The sequence below is a fragment of the Magnolia sinica genome, chromosome 16 (assembly GCF_029962835.1).
Source record: "Magnolia sinica isolate HGM2019 chromosome 16, MsV1, whole genome shotgun sequence".
NCBI lineage: Eukaryota > Viridiplantae > Streptophyta > Magnoliopsida > Magnoliales > Magnoliaceae > Magnolia > Magnolia sinica.
The window spans coordinates 53,425,801-53,442,984 of NC_080588.1; positions in this window are offsets into that span (position 1 = coordinate 53,425,801).

Here is a 17,184-nt window from a genome sequence, read left to right on the forward strand (position 1 = left end):
AAAGTCCATAAACATTTCATTTTCCTCCATATGAATTTCTTCAAATTTGGTTGTGAGAAGTTGGACTTTAAATTTTTTGACAATTGTAGTACCCTCGTGTGTCATTTCTAATATATCCCAAGCTTGCTTTGCAGTATCACAGGATATGATTCTTTTGAACTCATTCGGTGATAGTGCGCAAGTGATTGCATTTAGTGCTTTTGCATTGGCACTACTCTCATTTTTCTGAAGGGTGGTCCATGAGAAATATGGTGTTACTCTCATTGATTTTGAACCATCGATACCAGTCACTTCAGTGGTAGGTGGGTTCCATTCGGTCACTGTGGCTTGCTACACACTCTCATCCATTGATTTGAGGAAGATCCTCATCCTGGCTTTCCAATAGGCATAATTGGAGCCATCAAAGGGTGGAGGCCTAGTGACTGATAGGTTATCAAAATTTGACATCTTTTTAAATAGCTTAGATCATTAGCTCAGGAAATAAATCCAAATAAAAAGCAATAAGAGCGAGCTATTAGGCTCTGATACCACTTGAAATGGCCTAGCTATACGTCCTAGAGGGGGGGTGAATAGGACGATGCCAAAATAAAACTTTAACAGCGGAATAGGGAAAGATAGATAGCCAAATAAACTAAATCAAATCACAATACTAAAATAAAAGCAACCTCACTAAACAAGTATTGAGAGGTTGATACGAATTCAGTTCTAAGGACAACCTTACACCATAAAAACCAAGGGTTTATGGCAGGACAACCTTATTTCTAGAACGTCCTTTGTATCAATAACTCAAACCGGAAAAGAATAAATAAATAGAGTAGAATTGAAATAAATTGCCGGAATTTAAAACTAAATTATTACTATATTCCCACTGTGCTTGAAATGTAAATATTATAACATTCACATCCACACATACATTCCACAAATTTGAATGAAAAGAGATATAAAACTTAAGCAAGCATTCAAATCACAAGACAAAGAGTTATAGTGGTTCGCCTGTGTGTACATCAACTATTCAACAACAGCCACACAGCGCTACTCCACTCCTAATATCCTCACACAGGGGATATCAGCGTTCACTATAAAAGATAAATTTTCCAGGTTCACCCAGAACCTTCACAATTGTGTTTTTTCTCTGTGGGCTTACACAATTAAAAAAAAAAACCCATCTTCTAAGTTTTTCTGGCTCTCCTTAGATAACCAATACAATGAGATTTTTCTGACAAATCTCAAAAGAAAACCAAATGAAAGTAAATTACACAAACGTAAAATACCTGAATTTCTCCTTCATTGTAGCAGCCCAGAAGAACCAAGTCGGAGTAGAGATTTGAATGTCAAAGTTCAATGTCCAATACTCACTTTATAATGGTTCTAGGTTCTAATAGATTTTAAATTAAACCAAATTGGGCGTAGCTCTATTTGATTTTGATTCCAAGAAGACGGAATACAGCAATTCCGCTTTTCAAATAAGATTGGAATATAGAAACAAAATCAAATAAGAAAAGCTAAAGAAAGAGAATATTAAATATGCACACTTAGTTTAAAATGGAGCACAGACTTATCTCTCAAAAGGTCAAATTAAATTAGCTTGAAATTCATTATTTTATTCTGAGATTCATACTCTATTTATAGGTGAGTAAATCACGTCTTCGACTAGTTTAAAGAACTCTACGACTAGTCGTAGAACCAACAGATATTTGAAAATTTGGGTGCGATAAGATCTGGCGATTTCACAACTGGTCGTAGGTGATCTACAACTAATCGAATGTCTCCTTCGACTGGTCGTAGGTTGCACACGACTAGTCGAAGCTAGCCGAATTTCAACGCTGTATTTTGAGTCGTAGGTCTACGACTGGTCGAAGCAACAGTCGACACTGTTCATACGACTAGTCGAACAGTCCTAAGACTAGTCGAAGCCTAACAGAAATATTTGAATTTTGTAACAAACTTACGACTGATCTAGAAAATTCTTAGACAAGTCGAAGCAGTGATAGGACTAGTCGAACAAGGTCCACGACTAATCTTAGAACAGTCTAAACTCACATATATAAAACATATGAATTATGTATCCAGAATGACCTACTCTAAAGGTCAACCTAAGGTCAGTCATACCTCAATAGTGAAGTAAGGACATTGAACATAGGAGACAAGTAACCTTTGAAAGTAGTGAAGCTTGAAGTATTGATGAAGTTCAAACTTAAAAGCTTCTTGAGATCTTGAGGTTGAACTTGAAAGCTTCTTGAGTCTTGACTTGTGAACAGTGCTTGTCAATCAAAGCTGAGCTTGAGTAAAGCATTGTTCTTCACAAATGCACGCTTCATAACAGTGTCTTTGACACCACAAATTTGACAATAAAAAGGGGATATAAACTATAGCACTTACACCGGTCGAGTGGACCCTCGACCAGTCAAGCCAGCCTCTCGACCGGTCGAGCAGCCCCAAACCATTAAAGACTTTAAAATTCTGACAACAATCTCCACTAAGTCTTCAATCTTCAATTATGTATCTTGTTGCCCTCTTCTCTTATCTCTATATCATAGCTTCTTGTACACACTCCGTCTTTCTTTTCTGCCATCTCCAAGCCCAGAGAAGTTGCACAGAACTTGAACTTCTCTTCAGGAACATTCTAAGTGAGCATGTCTGCCGGATTAGAATTCAAGTGCCCAACCACCTTTGTTCCTGTCTTCTCAAAAGAAAAGACGTAGTCTTCTTACCATCTTACCACTACCCAATATTGGTTGCCGGGGTACTTGCTCACAACACTGATAGCCTGTGAAATAACTAGTCTAATCTAGACCATGGCATACATTGCCAACCGTATTTGAATAAGGCTCATGAGATATCCTACTTTTCCTCATCTGTTTTGGGGCATGTCTTGAGGAAAACTTTGAGGAGAGATGCGTAGGGAACATTCTCCGGCTTTACATGGTCCATCGCCTCCTTGATTAATACCTACCCAAGGTATTCTACCTGAGAAAATCAAAGCCTACTCCTCTTCCAGTCTCAATGCCGAGAACCATCTTTACAGCCTCTCGATCCTTCATCATGAATGTCCCACTTAATCGAGTCTTCAGTACATTGATTTCAGACATGTCATAATTGGCAATCTACATGTCATCAATTCCTGACTCACCATGAAGGAATCAAACCACTGCCTAGGTGACAGGTCATATCATGACCTCCTGCAAAGTCTCTTCTCAGCCCTTTTAACTTCAAACCGCTCTGATTGCTTCATACAGATCTGCTCTTCCAATTTCCCTTGCAGAAGTACAGACTCCACATCTATCCTTCCAGCTCAAAATCACATTGGCCAACCAACACAAATCACGGATCTAATAGACACCTGTTATACCGTCGGTATGAATATCTCTGAGAAGTCGATCCCTTCTCTTTGAGCATAACCCTTCGCTACCAACCTCACCCCGTATCTATGTTGTATCCTCCTGAAGATCCACCTGCATCGTACCACTTTCCGGCCCACTGGAAGCTTGTAAGTGCTATAGTTTCTCGCTCCTATAATTGTCAAATTTGGTAGTGCCAAAACCTCTCTTGGAATCTGTGTCTTGTGTAGCTCTTTTACATCATGAAAACTTAACATCACTCAAGAACAAACGTCTTTACTTCAAGAAAGGCAAGATTACATGGTCTTGTTCGAGTACACCATCAAGTGAGTGTTCGATGTTCAAGATTCATAATTCAAGCTCCAAGTCAAGACAAAGTCTTTGTACTTTGAACCTCAAGCTCAAGATTCAAGATATTTCAAGTTCAAGCTTCCTAAGGCCACAAATTCAAGTTTAAATATTCTTCAAAAGGTCTCAAGTTCAAGCTTCATCCTTTAACAAGATCTCAAGCTTCATGAACTTCAAAAAATAACTATCAACTAAAGAAAAGAGATGTCAATGTTCATACATCATGGTTAAGGTATAAATGACCTTAGATTGACCTTAGGGTAGGTCATTTTGAATACATAATTCAATTATATCATTTTATACGTGAATAAACTGTTTCTCGACTAGTCCTAGCACTGGCTCGACCAGTCCAGAAATTCCACGACCAGTCCTAAGTTTGTTGCAGACTTTCAAAATTTTTTTATTAAGCCACGACCAGTCCTGGAGACTGCTCAACCGGTCGTGTGAACAATGCTCGACTCGTTTATGACCAGTCCTGCAGCTACGACTCAAATTCTAGCAACTATTCTAAGTTCCACATGACCAGTCATGGACAGGTCACAACCAGTCGTGGAGGGCCTACGACCAGTCATGGAACTGTTTTATCTTATCGCGCTTAAAATTTCAAAAATTAGTTGGTCCTACGACCAGTCATGGTGTTCTTCGGACCAGTCATGAACGTGATTTCTTCACCTATAAATAGAGCATGAATTTCAGATTTTTTTCATTCAATTCAAGATATATCAATACGCCACTCTGAGAGATAAGTTAGTGTTCTTTTTAAGCTATATTGTGCTCATTTAATATTCTCTTAATTTAGCTTTATTATATTTGATTTTGTATTCTTTATTCCAATCATATTTGAAGAAGGGATTGAAAATTGCTCTTTTCGTGGAATCAAAATCAAATTAGAGGTAGCCCAACTTGATTTAATTTAAAATTAATTTAGAACGTATTTCATAAGTGAGTTTGGACATTGAACTTCTACGTTGAAATTCTACTCCGACTTCATTCTATCGGGCGGCATCAAAAAGAGAATATCCAGGTATTTTACATTATTGTAAATTTCTGTTTTGGTTTTTGAGATTGTGCCAAAAAAATCTCTATTTTGGTTTGTCTAAGGCGATCCAGAAAACTCAAAGTGTGGGGTTTTTTGAATTGTGTAAGCCCACTTGAAAGATGAAAGACACAATTGTGAGGGTTTTAAGTGAACCTGGAAAAACCTATTTTCATAGTGAACGCTAATATCCACTGTGCCAATGAACCTCATATATATCAAGTGGGCCCATCGAAATTTCATCTGGATCGTACCTACAAATAACAGTGGAGATAATAATTTCCACCCTTAAAATTACTAAGGCCCACCATAACGTTTATTTTCCATCCGATCTGTTCATACTGTCACAAAAACTTAAATCAAGAGGAAAAACAAATATCATACTGATCCAAAACTTCTGTGATCCCCAAAATGGTTTCAATGGTAAGGATTCGATCCTCCACTGATTTTTTGTAGTGTGGTCCATGAGACAAACTCACCATATGGGCAGGTGGTTTGGACATAACACATACATCATGGAAAGGCCCACCGTTTGGACGGTGTGAATAAGACCCATACATCTCAGTGCGTCCCACACCACCAGTAGGATGTCCATGCAAATGGACGGTGGGAGTATAACACATATATCACAAGGGGCCGCACAGATGGACGACATGGATGAATTAAATACATCACAGTGGGCTGCACCTACCACCATCCAAATATGGACATTGTGAATATAAGATACTTACATCAAGGTGGGCCACACCTGCCCACACATGTCACACACGTGTGGGGTGGGCCCACACCTGGAAGGTGTGAATGAACACATACATCACAGTCGTGGGGTTATTGAGGGTCAAATATTGCATATCAGACCCCAGTTATTACCTGGATTTATGAACATGATACTGTTTAATGCCCTATTTTAATCATGTTTGTGTTGCAAGGTGGATTTATAAGCGTGGACTGAAAAGGGTACTAAAAGCATGGATTTAACACTCAGAATTCACTAAGGCAAGGTACGGACTCCATGGGACCAAGATCAATGGAATTACATGCCAAGGATCCACGAAAATCGAGAAAATTGAAGCTCAAGTGGCTCAAAAATCATCTAGAATGCAAGATCATGGGATTCCAAACATCCGTTCGGTTTGAAACTTCATACATGGTCTAAGGGCCATAAATTAACCGTACACATAAAATTTTAACCATTGGATCATTGTGAAAGTGGCCCAACGGATAGATCAGTCCCTAAAATCTTGATTTGGGGCCCGCCTAATATCTGGATATACTTAAATTTCACTGTCAATGCCTTAAAGTGGATGGAGAAAAGGATGGACGGAACGGATTTCTCACAAACATCACAGTGGATCCCACATGAGGGTGTGCATGCATATAGTGCACGCACACGCGAGCCGCACCGGACGGTCAGCCCGGTCAAAGACGGGCTGACCCGTCTCTCCTTCTCCTTCTCTGTTTCAAACAGCGGACGCACCCAGTCCGCCGGTTTCACGTAGTGGGGCCCACCCCTCATCCAAATATTCCATCTGGCCCGTTCATTATGTATAGATGGGGGTATTAACCACACCTATGTTCCCTTTTGGTCCTATGCATGCACTCAGGCAATCTCCACCATCAAACGCCGGATGGACGGCAGAATAGAAGATCATGTGGGCCACACCAAATCCAATTCAAAAACATTCATACCCGAATGATTTTTTGAGAAGAATGCAGTGGACGGCGTCGATCTCTCAAAATAGCAGTAAAGTCGGCCCCACCAACATCACAGCGGAAGCTTCCGCGTTCTTATTTCACATCCGGCGAGAGTCCATTTTGCAGAAGTTTGTGGGCCCCACCCATCGCCTGTTCGACCAATCTGATCCGTTCATCGTGTAGATGGCCTCGAATACTACAAAACCTTGCTGAAATTTTACACCCATGCGTGCACATGTGCGTGATACAGAGGCCACAAATAGGCGGTCCTGCGACGTTCAAAATGATTTTTGGCGTGATTTCTTCTCTGGACCGCGTCAATGGACGTTCAAAACCACCCATTCTTGACTGAAATTTCATCCTGAATCCAATGGAAGGGGTGGATTTCCTCGAAAATACCTCCGTGGGGCCCACGATCACGACAGCGAAGAGGTGCGAAAGCTTTCTCACATCCGTAAAAATCCAGATTTCCATGAGGTTGTGGCTCGCCATCTTTCATCATATGGTAAATCTGAACCATCCATCATGTAAAGCACTCAAAAACGTCCTAAGAGACGGTTTTTCTTTGAAAATTGAGAAAGGAAAGTGGTGAGTTTTGAGACACTGAAACTTTGCTGTGAAAAGTTGCACTCTATTTCTTGCTGCGACTCTGCCCCGACTCCAGCCTTCCAGCAACTATAAAAGGAGGTTGTAAACATGAGAGAGGGGGGGGGGGGGATGATCTAGGGCAGCCGTGGAGGCACCTTGCGAGCTTGGACATGGGAAGAAAGAGAGAGAGAGAGGGAGGGTGGACGGCCATCAACATGGAGTTTCCCTTTTCCTTTTCCTCTTTAATTTCTTTCCTTCTTTTGATGTTTTAAGAGACTTTAGTTGATCATGTCTATGGTTGGCTGAACCACTTAGCTAGGGCTAAGAGGTGAAGCTTGTAGCTTGATTAGGATGGTTGTTTTGCTTTAATCTATGTTTTATGGATTCTCTTGGATTTTAGTTTGATTATGAAGGTATACTTTTAGTTTTTAATGGTTTGTTGTGACTCAAATTACAATGGATCTATGATAGCTTTAAGTATGTTTTCCATTATTGAGATTGTGAAATTAGTAAGACCCGTTGTTCACCATCGTCCCATGGGCATGGTAGGGTGACGGAACCCTTCCTAACTTTCACAATTCTCTTATGATTGGCCGTGAGATTAGTAAATCACTATTGTTTGCCATCGTCTCCTGGGCATGGTTAGGTGACGGGATCACTTCCAAATCTTCACCAATCTTATCTGTTGATGATTAGATCCATAAGAAGTTCAGAGATCTGACAAATCTCTTCTTACCAGCTAGATAAGATAGGACTCTGATTCCAGCTGTGTCCTTGAATTATGCAAGGTAGCTTCCCAATTGCTACAAGTGGATCCTTGGCACCCTAGCTCTCACCTTTATTTTTATTAGTTTTTAATTAATTTATTTCACAATTATTCATCAAATTACACTCGATTTAGATTTCATCTCATTCTAGTTCTAGCTCTAGTTAGTTTCAAATTACGTACAGGTATCAGCCCCTTGGGATTCGACCTCGGTCTCATCGAGTTTATTACTACATCACAACCCTGCACTTGGGGAGTGAACAAGTTTTTGGCGCCGTTGCCGGGGATTGACGGTTATGTTTTCTAAAATTGACTAATTTTAGAATTAGGTTAAGATTAGGATTTTCTATCTTTAGGTTTAGATTTTTCTGATTTCTAGAAACTAACCTATTTTCCTTTTTTGTAGGACCTTGACATTCTAAATTGGTAATCTCTTTCTAATTTTCTAGTCTTTCTTTTTCTATTTTTAGATTAGGTTTTAATTTTTTTAGAATTTATTCTAGGAGTTCTTTTAATTTTAGAAACTAACATTACTTTAGAATTTTTAGTTTTAGAAACTAATTTCTTTTATTTTCTTTTGTAGGATCTTAATATAGGAATCTCTAGTTTGGTAATATCTTTCTAACTTCTCCTCTTACTTTCTGTATTGCTGTAGGATTTTTCTTTCTTCTAGGATTAGACTCAGAGTTAGGGTTCTACCATGGAAGCATGGGTACGGGTATATGCAGAGTTGGATAAGAGATATTAGGGAATGCCTGAGGGTTGTGGAATTCAACGTATACCTCAAGATTTTTCTCCATCGAGAACAGACATTGAGAACCGACTAGAACGTTATGTTCCATCAGTTAATAGGGCCGTATACGATCGTAATTATGGAAATGAGGATTATTATTAACTATCATATTCTCCCATGTATGATCAGTATGACTATTACTAGGGGAAACATCAAAATTTGGAAGATGAACCAACTATATGTTATTATGATTATCCTCTTAAATACCCTACCATTGATATCCAACCAGATACAATCCAAGAGGATTCAGCTCAGCGTAGCCTGGCCTATCTCACGGAAATGAGAAAATTGTTGGAAGTGATTAATTCGCGCCTTGATAAGATAGAGGAGGCTCAGTTATCTCAGCCACAATTCATTCCAAAAATACAATGCAAGAAAAGTGATCCTAACTCGCTTTTGAAGAACTCTGGAATTACAAATGAGGAGTTGGATTTCATTAATGAGCATACGGTTCAATTTCCCGATGAGTTGATCTCGATGACTGTTCAAAAGAATGGTCAAGATACGTGGGTATCTTTCAAATACAGTGATGATGACACACCTTCCTCACATGACACACAGGATCTCAATGATGAGGTAGAGGTTAGTTTTTTCAAACCTCAACCAAACTTAGGTGTAGAATGTGAGGAAAGCGATCCCATCCCAAGTGTGTACTGCACGAAATTAGACGATGATGCATATTAAGATGATGATCATGAATGTATAGCCCAAAGTCCCCTAGAATCAATCTCAAGTTTGGTCCAGGTCAATGATCAAGACGTATACGAAGTGGTCAGTCATAATGAGCCACTCCCCTCACCTGACATGTCTGATTTTAAGGTGGAGGATGAGCCCCTAACAATTGACTCTTCTAACTCTTGTGAAACATGTTTGGACCACTCCTCTGAATTAAATGATGATGTGATTCGGGAGAAGGACTAGTTGCTCGCTACGACCTTGGAAATTGAAACCACTAAGTTAAGGCCACCATCTGAGCTGTACACGTTTGATAATTCAACGCCTCGATTGAGTAGTTTCAGTGAACAAAGTGATCACATTGATGCTTCCCCTATTGATTTTCAATCTATCTGTGCAGGGCTGGAGCAAGAAAGCACATGTCCGTTTACCTTTAAAGACGATGGATTCCTTGGGCAGATCATCACGAGCTCTAATGTAGAACATAAGTCACGCTCAACTGAATTTCTTAACTCTTTGGATGATTGCTTGACACACTTTGCAGATTCAAATGATCCCATGATAAGAGACATAGTGAATGCCTTGCAAGACAACATTTCAGTAGTCATCACTGACCGAGAGAACCCTTCCTCTGAAACCCTTCCTCCCTAGATCCTTACTGTTTACCATTAAGGGAGGAGGAGCTGAAAATTGAACCGAAGTTTGGAACTTCAGAATGTGTTGAGACTACACCACTTCTTGAGAATTTTTCTCAATTTGATCTACCTGTAGTCTCTAATTCACCATGGGATACTAACCTTGGAACTTTTTCTAACACAGGTGAATCATATATACTTTGGATACCTCAAGCGAATCAACGGTAAATTTTTAATGAGATACATAAGTTTCTCTGGAAAGTCAAGCTTCAGGGCATCCAAGCCTATTGCAAAAAGGGCTTTTGGATGATCCTGTTGAGGAACTTACTGAGAAACTTATCACGATATTTGCCGGAAGAGGAACCTTGCGACATGATCGAGTAGTTTTTCCCTACCTTCTTAGGACTAGGGTAGTTTGCTTTATTTGTCTAGCAGAAGACGGTAAACTTAGTGCTCCTGGGAGGCAACCCAACTTTTCATTCCATTTCATTTTTCCTAGTTAGTTAGTTCAATATTTGTGGGTAACATGACTGCAAACCCTCACGAGACTACAACTCGTCCACTAGGGGCAACCTAGGGGTTTAAAGGCTTGTTGCATACGCTAAATGCAATCAAGAGCACCTGCAAAAATGGTATAGGTAGGACTTTATTTCTCTTATTTTTGTTTTACTTCTGTTGGTATCTCTCTTGTGCTAACCCGCTCTTACGTAGATATCTTTGGAAAGTCTCTCGATTCGTTATCCAGGTACTATCTTCCCATCACTTTTCATTCACTTTCGATGTCCCATGTGCATTGCATGTTCATATCTTTTACATTGAGGACAACGTAGATTTTAGGTTGGGGGTGGTGTAAGTGCTATAGTTTATATCCCTGTCTGTGGTCAAATTTGTGGTGCCAAAATCACTGTTATATATAACTTGCATAAGTGAAGCTCTCTCAAGGATCAACATTCATAATCAGCTAAAGCTCACAACAAGCAAAGCTCACAAGTACAAGGATCAATCTTGAATGCAAGAACTGCTCACAAGACAAGACTCAAGCTGCAAGACTTCAAGAAGAGTACAAGGCAGTTTGTAAAAGAACTCAAGACTCTTTCAAGATTGAGCTACATCAAGATTTCAACAACATCAAGACTTCAAGGCTCATACTTCAAGGTCACTTGTTCCTAATGTTTCAATGTCCATACTTCATGGTTGAGGTTTGACTGACCATAAGTTGACCTTAGAAGTAGGTCATTTTGGATACATAAGTCGAATGTTTATTTTACATTAGTTTGGTCTGTTCTTCGACTAGTCCTAGGCCTTCTTCGACTAGTCCTAGAGTTGCTTCGACCAGTCTAAGAAATTCCTCGATCAGTCGTGAGTTTGTTACAAATTTCGGATGAAATCTGTTAGGCTTCGACTAGTCCAGGAATCTGTTCGACCAGTTCTAGGAACAGTGTCGACTGCATCTTCGACCTGTCGAAAATCTTCGACTCGAAATCCAGCGATGTGTTATAGGTTCTTCGACCAGTCGTAGGTGACCTACGACGAGTCGAAGGAGACCTTCGACCAGTCGTAGAACGGTCAGAGCTTATCCCGCCGAATCTTTCAAATATCTGTTATTGCTTCGACTAGTCGAAGAGCTCCCTAGACCAGTCGAAGACACGATCTGTTCACCTATAAATAGTGCACGAATCTCAGAAGAAATCATCGAATTAATTAATCTATTCAAGCCAATCTTCGTCGAACTTCTGAGAGATAATTATGTGCTCCATCTAAGCTAAGTGTGCTTATTTAATATTCTCTTTCCTTAGCTTTATTTTAATTGATTTTGTTTCTGCTATTCCAATCTGATTTGATAAGAGGAATTATTATTCCCTTTCTTTGGAATCAAAATCAATTAAGGCAAGCCCTATTCGGTTTAATTTAAAATTTATTAGAATTAGAACCATTGTAATTGAGTACTGGACATTGAACTTGGACATTCAATCATCTACTCTGATTTAGTTCTACCGGGCTACTACAACGAAGGAGATAATCAGGTATTTTACATTTAATTGTAAATTCCTTTTTGTTTTGGTTTCTTTCAAGATTTGCCAGAAAAATCTTGTTGTATTGGTTATCTGAGGAGAGCCAGGAAAACTCAGAAGTGGGGTTTTTTTAATTGTGTAAGCCCACATATAAAGACACAATTGTAAAGGTTTTGGGTGAACCTGGGAAAACCTATTTTTAGTGAACGCTAATATCCCCTGTGTGAGGATATTAGGAGTGGAGTAGCATTTTGTGTGGCTGTTGTTTAACAGTTGGTGAACACACAGGCGAACCACTATAATCCCTTGTGTTGTGGTTGAATGTTTTATACTTCTAATTTTTAATTATTCTTTTGTGGGATGTATGTATGGTGGTGAATGTTGTAATCATTTAATTCAAGCATTGTGAGAATGTTGTAATAGTTTAGAATTTATTTTCTGTTATTCCTTTATCAGCTTGATATTTTAATTTCTTTTTGAAAGTTGTTCCAGCAAGGTTGCCCTGCCATTTTTATGGTGTATGGCTGTCCCTAGAAAAATACATTTGTGATTCAATTTATTTTAATTCAGTTTGTATTTGTTTCTGTATTCCTCTTCGGTTTGAGATTTGATACAAAGATCTTTCTAGAAATAAGGTTGTCCTACCATAAACTCTGATTTTTGGTGTAATGTTGTCCTTAGAATAACATTTATATCAACCTCTCAAGATCTGAATTTTGACGCTGTTTTTCTTTCCTGCATTGTGATTTACTTTGGCTATCATATTCTATTTAATTCCGCTGTTATAAGTTTTATTTGGCATTGTCCTATTCACCACCCCCCCCCCCCCCCCCTAGGACATATAGCTTGGCCTTTTCAAGTGGTATCAGAGCCTAATAGCTCTTCTTTAATTCTTGGATTTAATTCCTGAGCTAACGATTTAAGCTATTTAAGATGTCAAATTTTGATAGCCTTTCAGTCACAAGGCCTCCACCCTTTGATGGCTCCAACTATGCCTATTGGAAAGCCAGAATGAGGATCTTCCTCAAATCAATGGATGAAAATGTGTGGCAAGCCACAGTGACTAAATGGAATCCTCCTATCATGGAAGTTACTGGGGTTGATGGTTCAAAATCTATGAAAGCCACACCATATTACCAATGGACCACTCTTCAAAAAAGTGAGAGTAGTGCAAATGCTAAAGCACTAAATGCAATTACTTGCGCACTATCACCGGATGAGTTCAAAAGAATCATTTCCTGTGATACTGCAAAGCAAGCTTGGGATATATTAGAAATGACATACGAGGGTACTACAATTGTCAAAAAATCTAAAGTCTAACTCCTCACAACCAGATTTGAAGAAATTCATATGGAGGAAAATGAAATGTTTATGGACTTTTACATTAGATTGAATGACATTGTAAACTCAATGTGGGGTCTTGGAGATAAAATCCCAGAAAGTAAAGTGTGTGCAAAAATATTACGCTCACTTCCTGAACGGTTCAATTCTAAAGTAACCGCGATCCAGGAACTTCGTGATACGGATAATATGAGGGTAGAAGAACTAGTTGGTTCTCTACAAACCTACGAGTTAAACTTTAAAGCTCCTAAAGGTAAATCTATCGCACTAAAATCTTCTAAATGTAATTCAGAAGAAATGTAATTCAGAAGATGATATGGCTCTTTTAGCTAAGAAATTTTACAAGATTTTCAAAAGCAAGAAAAGGGTTGATTTTCAAAAGTCAAATGATAAAAAGAAGTTTAGACCCAAATCTCGAAAATCTTTGAAAGATAGTCAATGTTACAACTGTCAAGAATATGGGCACTTAGCAAATAGATGTCCTAAAAGGGACAAACCCAAGAAGAAAGGTATGTTGGCTACATGGGATGAATCATCTGATTCTGAAGGTTCTTCTGAATCAGAAGATTCTGAAACTGAGTCGGGCAATGAGGTTAAAGCTCTTATGACTCTAGCCAAATTCACATTTTCAGATAATGACTCTACAAGTGAAGAAAATCTGAATAGTGAATGTGAAAATGAAGATGATCTTCAAGACGCTTACAATGCCCTATATAAGGAAAGTTGTAAAATTGCTGTCAAACTTAAACTTCAAAAGAAAAGTTTTCTAAACTCAAAATTTGTTTTGAATCACTTGTCTTAGAAAAATCACAAATTTTAGATTGTTTTGAAAAATCAAAATGCGATTTGGAATTCAAAAACTCCGTAATTATTGATTTAAAATCTGAAATTGAGAAACTTAAAACTGAAGTATCATCTCTTCTGAGTCTAAAGGACACATGGAAATATGCCCAAGGTGATCCAAAGTTAGAGAAACTTTTATCCGGATCTAGAAAATGTGGCGATCTATCCGGGTTGGGCTATGATAAAAATCTACCTCCTAAACAAAAGTATACTCCTCCTATGTTTGTTAAAGGAGAGTCCTCAAACTCAAAAGGGAAAAATACTTATCAAGATTTTTCTAAAAATTCAAAAACTTTTCAAAAACCTAGAAGCAGCCATGTCAACTTTAATCAGAAACGAAATCCACTAGCTGAAAAGATAATTGATTTACTCAAGGAGCTCTTAAAATCTAACTCTATAGGTCATTCCTATAAATATACACAAAAGAAGACCAACTATGTTACTAAACCTAAAACAGTTATGAAATGGGTTCCTAAAGTCACCTGCTTGGTTGCTCACACTGCTTTTAAAGCAACAAGTCATTCAAAGTGGTACCTAGACAGTGGATGCTCCAGGCATATGACAGGTGACAAAGCTTTATTCACGGATCTGAAAGATATGACTGATGGTTCAGTCACATTTGGTGATGATAGTAATTGCAAGATTATAGGCCAAGGTACGGTTCAACTTTTTAATCTTCCTGTGTTTAAAAATGTTTTATATGTTGAAGGCTTAAAACATAACTTGCTTAGTATATCTCAAATATGTGATAATAACCATAATGTTCGGTTTTCTAATCAAAGCTGTGAGATACTAAACAATAAGGGTTCTATAATATTAACTGGACGGAGAACGTCTGAAAATTGCTATATTATTAGCGAATCCAGCTCATCTAATCAAACATGTTACATGGTCCATACAGACGAGACTGATTTATGGCACAAATGTCTTGGACATGTACATTATCGAAATTTATATAGATTGAGCAAATGAGAACTTGCAAGTGGTTTACCCAAACTTCAGAAATTAGATAAAATATGTGGTGAGTGCCAGATAGGCAAATAAACAAAGAACTCACACAAAAAGGTGAATTCAAATACCACATCAAGACCACTCGAACTTCTCCACATGGATCTGATAGGACCTACCAGAACAAAAAGTCGTGATGGGAAAAAGTATATCTTGGTAATAGTTGATGACTTTACCAGATTCACTTGGGTAGTCTTCTTAAGGGATAAATCTGAAACCCTTGAAGAAGTAAGAAAAGTTTTCAAAAGGATTCAAACTGAAAATTTTTCTCAAATCAGTAAAATTCGTAGTGATCATGGATCTGAATTTGAGAATAGCAATTTTGAGAAGTTCTGTACCGACCAAGGAATATTACATGAATTCTCTGCTCCCAAAACTCCACAACAAAATGGAATTGTAGAAAGAAAGAATAGAGTGCTTCAAGAAATGGCTAATGTCATGTTGAATAGCATGAAGCTCTCTAAAAATCTTTGGGTCAAACCAGTCAACACACTTGCTATATTATTAACCGAGTCTACACTAGCAAAGATAATAATAAAACGGCTTACGAATTGTGGTTCAATAAAAGCCTACTGTTAAATACTTTCGCCTCGATCAGTCGAAGTGCTATATTTTACGTGATCGTGAAAATTTGGGAAAATTCGATACGAAGAGTGATGAAGGGATCTTTCTAGGATATTCCTTAAACAGTCGAGCTTATAGGGTCCTGAACAAAAGGACTAGTGTGATTCAAGAATCCATTAATGTTGTCATTGATAATCACTTAAACACACCAATTTCTAATTCAGATAATGATGAAGTACTAATCATTGATAAACCCGATACTTCATCGAATCAGACTGATTCTGAGTTGAGGACTGTTAAAGATCATCCAACCACACAAATTCTTGAAAACCCTCTCACCGGTGTTCGCACCCATAGACAACTTGAGGATATATGTAATTATGTATGTTTTACATCCCAAATTGAACCATCTAACGTAAAAGAAGCTCTTGCTGATGAGAACTGGATTGTTGCAATGCAAGATGAACTCAACCAATTCGTAAGAAATAATGTTTAGTATCTCGTACCAAGACCTAAAGATAAACACATCATTGGAACAAAATGGATTTTCAAAAATAAGTCTGACGAGTGTGGAAATATAATTAGAAACAAGGCTAGACTAGTGGTACAAGGTTATACTCAAATTGAAGGGATTGATTTTGATGAAACCTTTGCACCAGTAGCACGTCTTGAATCTATCAGACTATTTATATCCATTGCATGTTTAAAAAAGATAAAGATCTATCAAATGGATGTAAAAAGTGCTTTTCTAAATGGCGATTTACATGAAGAAGTCTATGTTGAACAGCCAATGGGCTTTGAAGTTCTAAAAATATTGATCATGTATATCGGCTTAAAAAGGCACTTTATGAATTAAAACAAGCACCTAGGGCATGGTATGAGAAACTAACGAAATTTCTTTTAAGTCATAATTTTCAAATGGGATCTGTCGATAAAACTCTGTTTGTTAAAAAACATAATGATCATATCTTAATGGTGCAGATTTATGTTGATGATATCATTTATGGATCAACTTGTACTGACTTGACTACTGAGTTTGCAGATTTGATGAAATCACAGTTCAAAATGAGCATGGTTGGGGAATTGACTTATTTCCTTAGATTGCAAGTAAAGCAACAATCTGAAGGAATATTCATTTCTCAATCTAAGTATGCTTTGAATCTAATCAAGAGATTTGGATTTGAGAATGGCAAGAATTTCGATACTCCTATGAGTACTACCCTGAAACTCTCAAAAGACTCTAATGGCAAAAATGTTGACTCAAAACTTTATCGGAGTATGATTGGTAGTTTGTTATATTTAACTGCTAGTAGACCTGATATTTCTCTAAGTGTTGGTATTTGCGCAAGATATCAATTGGATCCAAAAGAATCTCACTTGATTGCTGTTAAGCGAATTATTAGATATGTCGCAAGTATTGTAAATCTTGGTCTCTGGTATCCTCATGAGACTAGTGTCCAATTAGCTGGGTACTCGGATGCTGACTGGGCTGGTAATCTAGATGATAGAAAATCAACCAGTGGTGGTTGTTTTTACATTGGA